Raw genomic sequence first — 17,063 nt, 5'->3', positions numbered from 1 at the left:
GCCAGCTTGCTTTAATTTGTGCGGCCAACATGAAATTATTATTGCTACCTGCTAGCAATACTGGTGCCCAAGTAATAGCGCGGAATATAGCCTAGTTGGCGATTTATTCCGTCTATGTTGATCGGGATGTCTTTCCTAGCGGTCATGAAGGGACATTATGATACAGAATTATGAATTTTTTTGCAGTTATTTCTGGTTTTCCATTATGTTGAGCGCCATTGATTGAGCTCCAACTGCAGTGACTTCTGTGCCCTGCAATACTACGATATTAAGTAACTTGGATATGTCACAATGTCATAATAGCAAACATACTGCTGTCTGTATTCTGCGATAAATGTCAGGGCCAGTGGGAAAACCACCGCTAAATCATTTGTTTTACTGTTGACATATGCATTAATGAAGATTACCCTTTTGAGCTTACAAAATTCTTTATCGTAGGTAGAATTACACTCCCAGCTTGTAGTTGGTTTTTCACTCCTTCTGCTTGAAAGTTACTTGTTAGAATTTGATTTTCTACAGAACTTCGTTCTTGTTGATCAACAAACATATTCCTGACATATCGTCATGTGGGACATCTGGAGGAGCTCGATGTCGTTTGCGTGTAACATTGTAAACAGCAGCCGTCCCTACTGAATCAGGCTATTTATTGATAGTTTTGTCGTAAGCCTGCCCTTATATTTTGGAGGCCTCAACCAGTGTAATATTGTACATAAAAAACACCTATTAGCAGTTGACTCAGTCATACATCTTGTCAGAGGCCAAGAACATTATGGCTAGTTCTGATTTGTGTGTGAGATGATACGAGGTATACAGGGTGCTCCATTGACAGTGACCGGGCCAAATATCTCACGAAATAAGCGTCAAACGAAAAAACTACAAAGAACGAAACTCGTCTAGCTTGAAGGGGGAAACCAGATGGCGCTATAGTTGGTCCGCCAGATGGCGCTGCCATAGGTAAAACGGATATCAACAGCGTTTTTTTTTTTTTTTTAAATAGGAGCCCCCACTTTTTATTACATATTCGTGTAGTACGTAAAGAAATATGAATGTTTTAGTTGGACCACTGTTTCTGCTTTGTGACAGATGGCGCTGTAATAGTCACAAACGTATAAGTACGTAGTATTACGTAACATTCCGCCAGTGCGGACGGTATTTACTTCATGATACATTACCCGTGTTAAAATGGACCGTTTACCAATTGCGGAAAAGGTCGATATCGTGTTGATGTATGGCTATTGTCGTCAAAATGCCCAATGGGCGTGTGCTATGTATGCTGCTCGGTATCCTGGACGACATCATCCAAGTGTCCGGACCGTTCGCCCGATAGTTAAGTTATTTAAGGAAACAGGAAGTGTTCAGCCACATGTGAAACGTCAACCACGAACTGCAACAAATAATGATGCCCAAGTAGGTGTTTTAGCTGCTGTCGCGGCTAAACCTCACATCAATAGCAGGCAAATTGCGCGAGAATCGGGAATCTCATAAACGTCAGTGTTGAGAATGCTACATCAACATCTATTGCACCCGTACCATATTTCTATGCACCAGGAATTGCATGGCGACGATTTTGAACGTCCTGTACAGTTCTGCCACTGGGCACAAGAGAAATTACGGGACGATGACTGATTTTTTGCACGCGTTCTATTTAGCGACGAAGCGTCATTCACCATCAGCGGTAACGTAAACCGGCATAATATGCACTATTGGGCAACGAAAACCCACGATGGCTTCGACAAGTGGAACATCAGTGACCTTGGCGGGTTACTGTATGGTGCAGCATTATGGGAGGAAGGATAAATGGCCCCCATTTTATCAATGGCAATGTAAATGGTGCACTGTAAGCTGATTTCCTACGTAATGTTCTAACGATGTTACTACAAGATGTTTCACTGCATGACAGAATGGCGATGTACTTCCAACATGATGGATATCCGGCACATAGCTTGCGTGCGGTTGAAGCGGTATTGAATAGCATATTTCATGGCAGGTGAATTGGTCGTCGAAGCACCATACCATGGCCCGCACGTTCACCGGATCTGACGTCCCCGGATTTCTTTCTGTGGGGAAAGTTGAAAGATATTTGCTATCGTGATCCACCGACAACGCCTGACAACATGCGTCAGCGCATTGTCAATGCGTGTGCGAACATTACGGAAGGCGAACTACTCGCTGTTGAGAGGAATGTCGTTATACGTATTGCCAAATGCATTGAGGTTGACGGACATCATTTTGAGCATTTATTGCATTAATGTGGTATTTACAGGTAGTCACGCTGTAACAGGTTGCGTTCTCAGAAATGATAAGGTACATGTATCACATTGGAACAACCGAAATAAAATGTTCAAACGTACCTACGTTCTGTATTTTAATTTAAAAAACCTACCTGTTACCAACTGTTTGTCTAAAATTGTGAGCCATATGTTTGCGACTATTACGGCGCCATCTATTACAAAGCGAAAAAAGTGGTCAAACTAAAAGATTCATATTTCTTTACGTACTACACGAATATGTAATAAAAACGGGGGTTCCTATTTTTAAAAAACGCAATTGATATGCGTTTGACCTATGGCAGCGCCATCTAGCGGGCCAGCCATAGCACCATCTGGTTTCCGCCTTCACGCTAGACAAATTTCGTTCTTTGTAGTTCTTTCGTTTGACGCTTATTTCGTGAGACATTTGGCCCAGTCACGATCAATGGACCACCCTGTATATATAGGGTGATTCCCGAAAATATGCGAATGTTTAATATGTTATTCTACAACTAAAATTAAAGAAAAAGTTCATATAAACATAGGTCCGCAAATGTTTAGTTACGCAGCTAATAAAAGATTTCGCCTGAAATTTAGCAACTTCGCTAATATGAAGCCATCGCAAAACTGTATGACGTTAAAGTAAAGCACGATTTCCATTTATTTTGTTCTTATTGATCTGGTGAATCTAATAAAATATGTCTCTCGCGTGTATCTGCAGCATTTTCCCAGAACATCCAGAGAAGCAAAGAAGTAATTTGGTAAAATTTTTAATTTATTAGCTGCTTGGCCCAATTTGTTTTTCAAATTCTAGACAATGCACAAAGTTTTCAACAGAAGTAGTAGAGAAATTAGTTTTGGAAAAATGGTGGTAATAACGTTAACTGACTCAGTATGAATGTGTCAGATAATCTGCTTTTATTAATATTGTAGCACACGTGAATTCATGTTAAACCAGAAAAAACAAACCTCAGTGTTAAGGAAGTTGTACAGTGTACATACAGTTTCACAATAGATTCACAATAAATGTTCAAAAATGTCTCCACCGACTTCAGTGCACTACTCACTTAACGGTTGCCAACAATGACATAAACGTTTCTAAATTCTTAATGGAAAGTAAACAAATTTACTTGTATAATAATCTTTGCTTCTCTGGATGTTCTGGAAAACTACTGCAGATACACGTCTGGGACATTTTTTTTATTAGATTCACCAGACCTATAACAACAAATAAATGGAAATCGTGCTTTACTTTAACCTTGTACAGTTTTGCGATGGCTCCATATTAGTAGCGAAGTTGCTAAATTTCAGGCAAAATCTTTTACTAGCCGTAACTCCGTAACTAAACATTTGCGGTCCTATGCGTATAAGAACTTTTTTCTTAAGTTTTGTTTGTAGAATAACATATTAAAATATTTGCATCTCTTCATGAATCGCTCTGTATATATGGGATCCAGCATGCTCGTAACTGTAACTGCACTGCTTTAATATAGGCCTAGGTTCTTTCTGTTTAGAGGTTTTTGTCTGCTGTTTGCTACGCATCATAAAATTTATGATTTTTTTTAGTAACGCTGTCAGTCTACTGTCCTGCAGTGACAATTTCAGTTCTTTGAATTTTACACCGGCAACCCCTCAGTAAAATGTCTAGGAAATATTGGTTCAGCTGAAAGCTCATTATAAGTGCGCGACAAATTCTCTGCAAATTATTTAGAACAGTTGTTCAGAAAAATTCGAAGGTATTCCATCAACAGATGATGCTTTATTTTTGAAAGTTGTGTGATGTTGTTGTTGTCTTCAGCAATTTCAGTTGGAATTAAAAGCAAGGGAGTCAACATTAAAAATGCGATAGGAATTACACTGCAAACCACAGAGGAGGGGGTTGATACATGAAAAGATACACTGAAGGCCGCTATGAGGGGGAGGACTTGTCCGATGACGTAGTTGACCAAGTCGATGTGTAAGAACGTAGAAATACAGTATTACAGTCGGAGTTTAACACAGCTTTGTAAGACTTGGGATCAAATAAGGCTTCGCGATAGATAACTTTCCCTCGGAATCTGTAAAATCATTGGGGAAATGGCAACAAGCGACTATCCAAGCTGGCGTACAGAAGCCAGGAGTCTGGAGATACAGGAGCAGACTTTCAGAAAAGAATGTTATCTACACATTTTCGAAGAAATCAGGAATAAAGAAATGCAAAAAATATCGAACTATCAGCCTAACAGCTCGCGTTTCAAAGTTCCTGGCAGGAACAATATACATTACATAACAATGTAAAATAAAATTGAGGATCTGTCAGATGCAATAAATCTTTCGGAGGGGCAAGATCAGCAGAGAGGCAGTTCTGATGCTGCGACTGATAATAGAAGCAAGACTTAAAAGTTTTTTCAAACTCAACAGTTTCGCATACACTTTCTGACAACTGGGTATTGTGCTCAGTATGGGATGTGACCATAACTGGCCCCAATAAAGGCCTAACAACGACGGGGCATGCTGTGAATGATGTCATCAGTCTCATGTTGAGGCAGTAACGCCCATTCTTCCTGCAGAGCTGTTCGCAAGTCTTGCAGAGTGGCTGGTGGATGCTGTCGAGCTTCAACCCGTCCCCCAAGTGCATCCCAGACATGCTCTATGGGATTCAAATCAGCAAAGCGAGCAAGCCACGCCGTGCGTGCAATATCTTCCGTTTCCAAGGAAACATCAACAACCTGTGCCCTATGAGGACGAGCATTGTCGTCCATCAGCAAGAAGTCTGCGGCCACAGCCTCCAGCGACAACGGCACACGAGGTCCCAAGGTCTTGTCGCGATATCTGACACCAGTGAAACCTTGCAGATTCACCAGGACAATTTCACGAAGAGCCGTTCCAGTGGTCAACGTAATCTTTGTCCACACCATTAGAGATCCTCCACAATTTTTTGGCTCCCGAAATCGTGTTCCAGATTCCTACCAGATGCGAATCCGACGGGAATCATTCTCCAGATCAAATTGGGACTCATCTGTGAAAAGAACATTGCCCCATTTTTCGACCGTGCTGCTGGCATGTCGATAACTCCACTCTAGGCGTTCCCTTCTGAGAAGACGCGTCAGAGGTACAAATACATCAGGTCTCTACCAATAAAGGCCACTCTGCCGGAGCCTTCTGCACACCGTTCGCCTCGATACAACACGTCCAGGGGATGCTGCGAGGTCAGATGCCAGCTGCTGTGCAGTACTAAGACTGTACCGTCGTGCTTTTACAGCCAAATAACGGTTTTCTCTTTTCTAATGTCACACGAGGGTGACCCTGTCCCGGACCCCAGCATACAGTTTCGGTCTCTATAAACTGTAGCCTCATTAGAGAAACAACAGAAGGATTAACATTGAGCCATCAGGCCACATTAGCTATCAACTGTCCTGCTTCCACTCTTCCCGTGGCCTTCCACCACAGAGAGTCTGGTAGGCGTCTTCTGTGTGCCACACTGCACCGTCTGTGATTGTGCACACAGCGATTGCAGTTGTAGGACTATCAAACAAACACTACACCGCCTGAAGGGGTACCCTGACGTCACCGTTCGAGTGGTTGTGCGTTGACGGGAATTCCGTCTTCCGTGCAGAGCACGATCATACGGGCGTCTGTTGACAGTTTGTCTCATTATATCGTGAATTAGACACGTGCCCCCCTTCTAACAGCCGTGTACCGCAAGTCTCTAGAGGAACGGAGGGTTCCAAATGATTGTAAAAGAGCACAGGTAGTCCCAGTCTTCAAGAAGGGTCGTCGAGCAGAAGCGCAAAACTATAGACCTATATCTCTTACGTCGATCTCTTGTAGAATTTTAGAACATGTTTTTTGCTCGAGTATCATGTCGTTTTTGGAAACCCAGAATCTACTATGTAGGAATCAACATGGATTCCGGAAACAGCGATCGTGTGAGACCCAACTCGCTTTATTTGTTCATGAGACCCAGAAAATATTAGATACAGGCTCCCAGGTAGATGCTATTTTTCTTGACTTCCGGAAGGCGTTCGATACAGTTCCGCACTGTCGCCTGATAAACAAAGTAAGAGCCTACGGAATATCAGACCAGCTGTGTGGCTGGATTGCAGAGTTTTTAGCAAACAGAACACAGCATGTTGTTATCAATGGAGAGACGTCTACAGACGTTAAAGTAACCTCTGGCGTGCCACAGGGGAGTGTTATGGGACCATTGCTTTTCACAATATATATAAATGACTTAGTAGATAGTGTCGGAAGTTCCATGCGGATTTTCGCGGATGATGCTGTAGTATACAGAGAAGTTGCAGCATTAGAAAATTGTAGCGAAATGCAGGAAGATCTGCAGCGGATAGGCGCTTGGTGCAGGGAGTGGCAACTGACCCTTAACATAGACAAATGTAATGTATTGCGAATACATAGAAAGAAGGATCCTTTATTGTATGATTATATGATAGCAGAACAAACACTGGTAGCAGCTACTTCTGTAAAATATCTGGGAGTATGCGTGCGGAACGATTTGAAGTGGAATGATCATACAAAATTAATTGTTGGTAAGGCGGGTACCAGGTTGAGATTCATTGGGAGAGTGCTTAGAAAATGTAGTCCATCAATAAAGGAGGTGGCTTACAAAACACTCGTTCGACCTATACTTGAGTATTGCTCATCAGTGTGGGATCCGTACCAGATCAGGTTGACTGAGGAGATAGAGAAGATCCAAAGAAGAGCGGCGCGTTTCGTCACAGGGTTATTTGGTAACCGTGATGCGTTACGGAGATGTTTAATAAACTCAAGTGGCAGACTCTGCAAGAGAGGCGCTCTGCATCGCGGTGTAGATTGCTCGCCAGGTTTCGAGAGGGTGCGTTTCTGGATGAGGTATCGAATATATTGCTTCCCCCTACTTATACCTCCCGAGGAGATCACGAATGTAAAATGAGAGAGATTAGAGCGCGCACGGAGGCTTTCAGACAGTCGTTCTTCCCGCGAACCATACGCGACTGGAACAGGAAAGGGAGGTAATGACAGTGGCACGTAAAGTGCCCTCCGCCACACACCGTTGGGTGGCTTGCGGAGTATCAATGTAGATGTAGATGTAGATGTAGAAATACCGGTTTATTGCTTTAATTTTGAATATCAATGTATGTTTGGAACCCAGCGTTCTATATTGGTGAATTATGGACTTTGGGAAAACAAGAAAGGGAGAGACTCGAAATGACTGATAAGTTGCGCTAAGAACATCATCATCATCATCATTTAAGACTGATTATGCCTTTCAGCGTTCAGTCTGGAGCATAGTCCCCCTTTTAAAATTCCCCCATGATCTCCTATTCAGTGCTAACATTGTTGCCTCTTCTGATGTTAAACCTATTGCTTCAAAATCATTCTTAACCGAATCCAGGTACCTTCTCCTTGGTCTGCCCCGACTCCTCCTACCCTCTAAGAACAATGCTGAAAATTACGTGGAATGACAAGGAACGGCTGGCCGTTGGTGGCCGAGCGGTTCTAGTTGCTTCAGTCTGGAACGGCGCGACCACTACGGTCGCAGGTTCGAATCCTGCCTCGGGCATGGATGTGTGTGATGTCCTTAGGTTAGTTAGGTCTAAGTAGTTCTAAGTTCTAGGGGACTGATGACCTGAGATGTTAAGTCCCATAGTGCTGAGAGCCAATTGAACCATTTGATAAGAAACGTGGAGGTTTTCCGCAGAATCGACGAAAAAAAAAGAAGAAGGGGCAGGATGGCAGGACATGCGTTAAGGCGTCAGGGAATAGCCTACTAAAGGGAGCTGCCGAGGGCACAAACAGCAGGGGAAGACAGAAACTGAAATCAATCCAGTAAATAAACGAGGACGCAGGCTGTAAGCGCTACACTGAGATGAAGCGGTTGCCACAAGAGAAGAACCCATGGTGGGCTGCATCGAACCAGTCAGATGACAGATGCCGAAGGATAAGAAATATGATTTAATGTGATTGGTAGAAAATAGCCAAGGCTCTCAAAGATCCTAGCGAGGACGTGAAGCGACGATAAATTTGTTACATTGTTGTAGCTGTTTCACAGAGGAACACTGCACTGTAGTTCCTTCTCTAGATTGTCGCACAGATGACAAAATGGTAGATATCGAAATAGACGACAGAGCGATAGAGAAACAATTAAAATCGTTGAAAAGAGGAAAGGCCGCTGGACCTGATGGGATATCAGTTCGATTTTACACAGAGTACGCGAAGGAACTTGCCCCCCCTTCTTGCAGCGGTGTACAGTAGGTCTCTAGAAGAGCGTAGCATTCCAAAGGATTGGAAAAGGGCACAGGTCATCCCCGTTTTCAAGAAGGGACGTCGAACAGATGTGCAGGACTATAGACCTATATCTCTAACGTCGATCAGTTGTAGAATTTTCGAACACGTATTATGTTCGAGTATAATGACTTTTCTGGAGACTAGAAATCTACTCTGTAGGAATCAGCATGGGTTTCGAAAAAGACGGTCGTGTGAAACCCAGCTCGCGCTATTCTTCCACGAGGCTCAGAGGGCCATAGACACGGGTTCTCAGGTAGATGCCGTGTTTCTTGACTTCCGCAAGGCGTTCGATACAGTTCCCCACAGTCGTTTAATGAACAAAGTAAGAGCATATGGACTATCAGACCAATTGTGTGATTGGATTGAAGAGTTCCTAGATAACAGAACGCAGCATGTCATTCTCAATGGAGAGAAGTCTTCCGAAGTAAGAGTGATTTCAGGAGTGTCCCAGGGGAGTGTCGTAGGACCGTTGCTGTTCACAATATACATAAATGACCTTGTGGATAACATCGGAAGTTCACTGAGGCTTTTTGCGCATGATGCTGTCGTATATCGAGAGGCTGTAACATTGGAAAATTGTACTGAAATGCAGGAGGATCTGCAACGAATTGACGCATGGTGCAGGGAATGGCAATTGAATCTCAATGTAGACAAGTGTAATGTGCTGCGAATACATAGAAAGAGAGATCCCTTATCATTTAGCTACAATATAGCAGGTCAGCAACTGGAAGCAGTTAATTCCATAAATTATCTGGGAGTACGCATTAGGAGTGATTTAAAATGGAATGATCATGTAAATTTGATCGTCGGTAAAGCAGATGCCAGACTGAGATTCATTGGAAGAATCCTATGGAAATGCAATCCGAAAACAAAGGAAGTAGGTTACAGTACGCTTGTTCGCCCACTGCTTGAATACTGCTCAGCAGTGTGGGATCCGCACCAGATAGGGTTGATAGAAGAGATAGAGAAGATCCAACGGAGAGCAGCGCGCTTCGTTACAGGATCATTTAGTAATCGCGAAAGCGTTACGGAGATGATAGATAAAGTCCAGTGGAAGACTCTGCAGGAGAGACGCTCAATAGCTCGGTACGGGCTTTTGTCAAAGTTTCGAGAACATACCTTCACCGAGGAGTCAAGCAGTATATTGCTCGCTCCTACGTTTATCTCGCGTGAGACCATGAGGATAAAATCAGAGAGATTAAAGCCCATACAGAGGCATACCGAAAATCCTTCTTTCCACGAACAATACGAGACTGGAATAGAAGGGAGAACCGATAGAGGTACTCAAGGTACCCTCCGCCACACACCGTCAGGTGGCTTGCGGAGTAATGTTTTACCTGTGATCACGCTATCTTCCCTGTAACAAACTATATAGCAGATTTTATCAAGTAGCCAATGTTCCAGGTCGTATGTATAAACATAAGTCAGGTGAAAAGTGGGCAATTGGAAAAAAGTAAGTAAACTGTTTACAGTTTTAAAAGAATTCGCCATGACTGTCAGTATACGTATCCCCACTTTCTTCAGTTTATGCTGGTCTCACTAGACAAAGTTTTAACTTCATGTTTTTTAGAAAGTCCCAAATACCTGATTTCTATTGATTGGGGTGTGCTGAAGTTCAAAATTACAATTAAAAATTTAGATTAGCTCAGGTTCTGGAGTTATTGAAACTTTCTCTAAGTTCTTCACATATTATAATGGGGCATAGTCTAACAAGCATAGCACTGCCCAACACACATTCTGTACCAAATATCTGACAAATATTTCGGGGTTAATTCGATGCACTGATCACAAATATGGAGACCGTTTCTCTAGCATGGCTCTAGCTTTTTAGATGCAGGGTTGAAGTTGATACAGGGTGGAGAAAAATTGAGTCACGAAATTTTAACCCTAGATAGCTTATGCCAACAGGAGCCAAAATTACTAATGTCGTGTGGGTCAACAACCCACCATTTTTAAACTATGGAAACTTGGCACCACACTCTCCAATTGGCTGCAGAATCATCCTGTCGCCGTTTGTTGGTTGACAGTCAGTGCTTTGGCTATCACTTCACATATACGAATATCCCTCGCCCTGTCACTGCCCCAATATGATACTTACATGTGTTGAATAGGTCAGTATTGGGACAAGAGCGGTACGACGGCAAAGTACCATTATCCAAGATGGCGGCGATTATGTCACCCTACCGCAAGGGCAGTACAACGCCAAAGTACCGTTATCCAAAAAGGCGGGAAAGTGCCACGCCCCCTTGCCACACCCTCCTGCGATGCCCCCACCCTGGCGAGAGAGTTCAAATTCCATCAGGACAATGCAACCTCTACTAACCTAATAAAATAGTGGGCAACAAAGGTCACTTGGGCTATCTCCACTAATGTAAGTCATCTGACTGCCTCCTTATCTTAGGAACAGGCGCCAAGTTTGAATTTTGGCAGGAAGATAGGTCAACTGGGCTATCTCTACTAACCTAAGAAAATGGCAGGAAAGAAAGCTCACCTCCACTAACCTAAGTCACCCAACCGCCACCTCCTCCTAGTAGGGTTTGGTTGGGGGGAAGACTCGACCAGTGCTGGACATAAGTCTTTATTTAAACAATTTCATGCAGTACAGCCATCCAGTGTGTTCACCATGAGGTCTGGACTCAAACTGACTTAGTATACAGTACTGCCACCAATGGGTGCTGTCGTCCAAGATGGCGGGAAACAGTGTGTTCACCACGAGGTCCAATCGGTTTAGCACACAGTACCACACAAAGAGAGCGCTATCATCCGTCTCATCTGTTCGACCGCTTTCTCTCTCCTGCGATTCTAATGGGACACGTCTGATGTGTCTAGCCTATGTGCGTGCATAGTGACCCACAGGGTATAGCCCACACACGCATACTGACGTCCCATCTCTATCTAAATAAGCGGCAAGTCGTCGTCTGGGCCGCGTGCATGCGTGTTCACTGCTGCTGACGTCATTCCCACCTCTACCTGCAGTCCAGCGAAGAAAACAGAGCAAACACTCTCCAAATGTGGAGGTGACTGGACACAATCGAGTACAATGCTATACTACACCTTCCGATCAGTACAATTGGGCTAAGTGTTGGCATCTGTGTTACATTTACAAGCAATTTTAGAACACAGTACGAAAGGTTAAGTCATGAACGCATGGATAGATATGATGTAAAATCGAAAGAACTGCGAAAAATGACGAGGTAATAGGTATAAATTGATCGAATACACACATCAAAATGCGGGGAAATTGAAGAAGTACTTGCATATCTTCTGGTTCACGGCGAACAATTTGTACGTGGGAACAAGTATGCGGCAGCAAGAGGAATCTGAGAAAACGTCGACATCGAAGCAAAGGGAATCAGGGAAGCAGACAATTCTTCTCCACCGAGGCAGCATTATACTGTATGTCTATTGAGGTACCAGTGATACATGCGAGTTGACTAGCGTATTTGATGCTTTTCGGGAAGACAGAGAACCATGCATGTTTAAACTTACTTGCATCTGCGTTAAAGGATAACATAGAGTGGACGGGGTGATCGATTGAGATTGAGCTGTAATGAGGTACTATTTAATGGTTGACTGATGATGCATTGCCGGCCGGAGTGGCCGAGCAGTTAAAGGCGCTACAGTCTGGAACCGCACGACCGCTATGGTCGCAGGTTCGAATCCTGCCTCGGGCATGGATGTGTGTGATGTCCTTAGGTTGGTTAGGTTTAAGTAGTTCTAAGTTCTAGGGGACTTATGACCAAAGCAGTTGAGTCCCATAGTGCTCAGAGACATTTGAACCATTTGATGATGCATTTTAGAGAAGGAGAAGTTACTGCAGGTCAATGTTTCCACTGTTCTGTCAGGAAGCATCAGTCGTGGGACATAGCCAGTTTTCGTGTACAGTTATGTGTTCTGTATGCGGCTTAAAGCACTGTCCACTTGTGGTCTTTAACGGTAAACCTGTCGGTCATCAGAGGACTTCCATCTCATGTGTGATGAAACATGACACATTCCTCTAAACGAACTTTGATTTACCCAATGTACTCCATCCCCACTGTAATTTTCACATGTCGGACGCTGCTGCTATGCGTTTATCTGTTTCCTTGTAAGAGGTATTCGCCATTACTAACAATCATTTTATATAGGGCTGATGCAGGCATAGCGTATTTTTTGAACCATGATCGGATGTGAACAGTGGGCGCTATTTATCTGTGGAAACCTATAATGTACTCGTATCACACAGAGCCCATGTTTTATGGAAGTAGTTTTATTGGTTTTACGGTTCAATAACATAGTTCACCGTAGAGGAACCAGGAAGAAGGATGTATGTACTGCGCTTGAAATATATTTCTTACTTTGGAATATTAACAGCGCTACATTCCATATGACTGATAGGTTTGAAATGAAAGTGATTTGACATTATAGTCCGTTTTAAGCGCAGAACATTGTAGCCTTAGGAATGCGGTGTTTATGTTCCCTCTTACCAATACCTTTCAGGTACTGATCCTAGACTCTAGAACAATACTTCAGAGCTGGTAGCTTGGTTGATTTACGCAAAAATTCGTCGAACTCCATCGATCTGGAGCTCCATCGCGCATGAAAACCATCCATTTCTAGTTCTTCTTAAGCGTCTGCTATTACATCATGTTGTTGTTGTTGTTGTTGTTGTGGTCTTCAGTCCTGAGACTGGTTTGATGCAGCTCTCCATGCTACTCTATCCTGTGCAAGCTTCTTCATCTCCCAGTACCTACTGCAACCTACATCCTTCTGAATCTGTTTAGTGTATTCATCTCTTGGTCTCCCTCTACGATTTTTACCCTCCACGCTGCCCTCCAATGCTAAATTTGTGATCCCTTGATGCCTCAAAACATGTCCTACCAACCGATCCCTTCTTCTAGTCAAGTTGTGCCACAAACTTCTCTTCTCCCCAATCCTATTCAATACCTCCTCATTAGTTATGTGATCTACCCACCTTATCTTCAGCATTCTTCTGTAGCACCACATTTCGAAAGCTTCTATTCTCTTCTTGTCCAAACTGGTTATCGTCCATGTTTCACTTCCATACATGGCTACACTCCATACAAATACTTTCAGAAACGACTTCCTGACACTTAAATCTATACTCGATGTTAACAAATTTCTCTTCTTCAGAAACGATTTCCTTGCCATTGCCAGTCTACATTTTATATCCTCTCTACTTCGACCATCATCAGTTATTTTACTCCCTAAATACCAAAACTCCTTTATCACTTTAAGTGTCTCATTTCCTAATCTAATCCCCTCAGCATCACCCGATTTAATTTGACTACATTCCATTATCCTCGTTTTGCTTTTGTTGATGTTCATCTTATATCCTCCTTTCAAGACACTGTCCATTCCGTTCAACTGCTCTTCCAAGTGCTTTGCTGTCTCTGACAGAATTACAATGTCATCGGCGAACCTCAAAGTTTTTACTTCTTCTCCATGAATTTTAATACCTACTCCGAATTTTTCTTTTGTTTCCTTTACTGCTTGCTCAATATACAGATTGAATAACATCGGGGAGAGGCTGCAACCCTGTCTCACTCCTTTTCCAACCACTGCTTCCCTTTCATGCCCCTCGACTCTTATAACTGCCATCTGGTTTCTGTACAAATTGTAAATAGCCTTTCGCTCCCTGTATTTTACACCTGCCACCTTCAGAATTTGAAAGAGAGTATTCCAGTTAACGTTGTCAAAAGCTTTCTCTAAGTCTACAAATGCTAGAAACGTAGGTTTGCCTTTCCTTAATCTTTCTTCTAAGATAAGTCGTAAGGTTAGTATTGCCTCACGTGTTCCAACATTTCTACGGAATCCAAACTGATCTTCCCCGAGGTCCGCTTCCACCAGTTTTTCCATTCGTCTGTAAAGAATTCGCGTTAGTATTTTGCAGCTGTGACTTATTAAACTGATACTTCGTATTACATCATGACGCTTTGAAATCCGTTACTATACATCGATGAGGAGTGCTAACCTCCTCAACACTGGTGCATCTTGAGAAATCTTAAGCACTTGAATGGGTGAGGACTCGGCAAGCTCCGTTCATTCACGAGATGTGGGGTGTAGCGGCCTACTTCTAGTCGGCTGCAGATTAAATCGGAGACAGTGCTGCAGGGCGGGTTGGTCAATGACAGTGTGAGGAGGGTCTTTCTAATTTTACCCTAAGACAGCGAGAATGCTCTGTGACTCCCACACGCAGAGAGATAGATCGTAAATTAATCACTATGCTCGATTTGTTAGAAATATATAGGGTGATGTCTGGTACACTTTGATGATTTACGAGGGCCGTTCAGAAAGTAACCTCCGGTTGATTTTAAAAAATACACCAAGTTAAATGAAAATATTTTAATATATACATCTTACAACTACATCTTTGCACTATTTTTCTACATAGTCTCCATAGCGATTGAGGCACTTATCGTAGCTCTTCACAAGCTTTGAAATTCCTTCTGCATAAAAATCATCCGCTTGTGCCTGGAGCCAGCCTGTGACCGCATCTTTGAGCTCTTCGTCGTCATCAAACCGCTGTGACCCGAGCCATTTCTTCAAATGCATGAAGAGGTGATAATCACTTGGCGCCAGGTCTGGGCTGTAAGGTGGATGGTTGATAACGTCCCACTTGAAGGACTCAAGAAGGGCCGTTGTTCTGCGAGCAGAGTGAGGACGGGCATTATCGTGCAAAAAAACGATACCGGAAGTCAGCATACCATGGCGTTTGTTCTGTATAGCCCGTCGTAACTTTTTTATTGTTTCACAGTACACGTCTTGATTAATGGTCGTACCACGTTCCATGAATTCAACCAACAACACCCCTTTGGCATCCCAAAACACCACTGCCATCAGTTTTCTGGCAGAAAAATCTTGCGAGGCTTTTCTTGGTTTGGTAGGCGAATTTGAATGTGCCCACATCTTTGATTGTCCTTTTGTCTCAGGGTTCACGTACTTAATCCAGGTTTCGTCACCGGTCACAATTATGTTTAACAATGGTTCTCCTTCGTCCTCATAACGTGACAGAAAGTCTAATGCAGAGGCCATTCTTTGAGTTTTGTGGTGGTCGGTAAGAATTTTGGGCACCCATCGTGCACAGAACTTACGGTAACCCAATCTTGCTGTCACTATCTCGTACAAGAGAGTCTTAGAAATCTGTGGAAAACCAGTAGACAACTCCGACATTGAGAAACGTCGATTTTCACGAACTTTTGCATCAACTGTCTGAACGAGTTCGTCAGTCACCAATGATGGTCTACCACTCCTCTCTTCATCGTGAACGTTTTCTCGTCCACTTTTGAATAAACGTACCCATTCACGGACAACTCCTTCACTCGTAACTCTTGGTCCGTACACGGCACAAAGCTCACGATGAATAGCTGCTGCAGAATATCCTTTGGCTGTAAAAAACCTTATGACAGCACGCACTTCACATTTGGCGGGGTTTTCTATTGCAGCACACATTTCAAACTGCCACAAAAACTAAACTAGCGCAGGAACGACGTTCACTCGACCACGGCTTGAAGCCGACTGACCTGTTGAGTGCGTGAACGCACAGATGGCGTCGCTACTCCCCCCACAACCCGCACTGTGACCAATCGGAGGTTACTTTCTGAACCGCCCTCCTATATAGGGTGATGTCTGGTATACTTTGATGATTTATGTGTTCGAGAATTGATTGAATGGACGTACTGCACAGTCATCTAACAACGTTCGCAATGATACTCGCAAAGTGGGGAAGGGGTGGTTTAGCTATAATAATGAAACTGGGAAACATGCTGTCGCATCGTTGGTTGGTGTTGAAATTACTGTAAAATTGCTAAAATTGTTCGCACTTTCAACTGTTCAAATGGTTCAAATGGCTCTGAGCACTATGGGACTTAACATCTGAGGTCATCATCCCCCTAGAACTTAGAACTACTTAAACCTAACTAACCTAAGGACATCACACACATCCATGCCCGAGGCAGGATTCGAACCTGCGACCATAGCAGTCGCGCGGTTCCGGACTGCGCGCCTAGAACCGCGAGACCACCGCGGCCGGCACTTTCTACTGTGATGATTATTATGAGAGTACACTGATGGTGTCTTTTCCATCCCATCCATCCACTGGCACGCTTTTGGTTACCATATAATGATTGACTGACAGCGCTTGTTTGAGTTGGAGAAGGAGTTTTGTGGGGGGTGACACATTCTGAGGATGGGTAGCACCGAAAAAGTGATCGCCTGCGATATGAGGAATAAGTTGAAACGGAGTGCAGAGTCATCAGCTATTCGATCAATGTGACAGATGAATTTAAATGTAGTTTGGAAACCCACGCCAACGCTGTAAAACTCTTCCAGTTTCCATATGTTGTAAATGACTTTTATTTAAAATTATCTAGTGTGTGTGGTGTGTCATGGTAACAGCATTAATAATATGGTTTACACAGTGCGACATCTAGAGGTAGCCCGATTGACCTGTCTTCCATCCAAAATTCAAACTTCCCGCCATGGGGGGCTTGGCAGGGAGTGTGTGGTACTTTCCAGCCAGCTTGGGTAGCGGTACTCGCGTCATCAGCT

The 17,063-nt window shown here is 43.4% G+C and overlaps 1 protein-coding gene across 1 annotated transcript in view; it reads right to left on the bottom strand.

Moving 5' to 3' along the window:
* LOC124553365 (ankyrin repeat and SOCS box protein 2-like) overlaps window positions 1-17,063 on the bottom strand; it is a 149,389-nt gene that overhangs the window by 10,731 nt on the left and 121,595 nt on the right. The window lies entirely within an intron of this gene.

Source organism: Schistocerca americana, chromosome 11 (genome assembly GCF_021461395.2).
Source record: "Schistocerca americana isolate TAMUIC-IGC-003095 chromosome 11, iqSchAmer2.1, whole genome shotgun sequence".
Lineage (NCBI taxonomy): Eukaryota > Metazoa > Arthropoda > Insecta > Orthoptera > Acrididae > Schistocerca > Schistocerca americana.
Note: the sequence above shows the minus strand (reverse complement) of the source record. Positions and strands in the feature narration are given on the sequence as shown.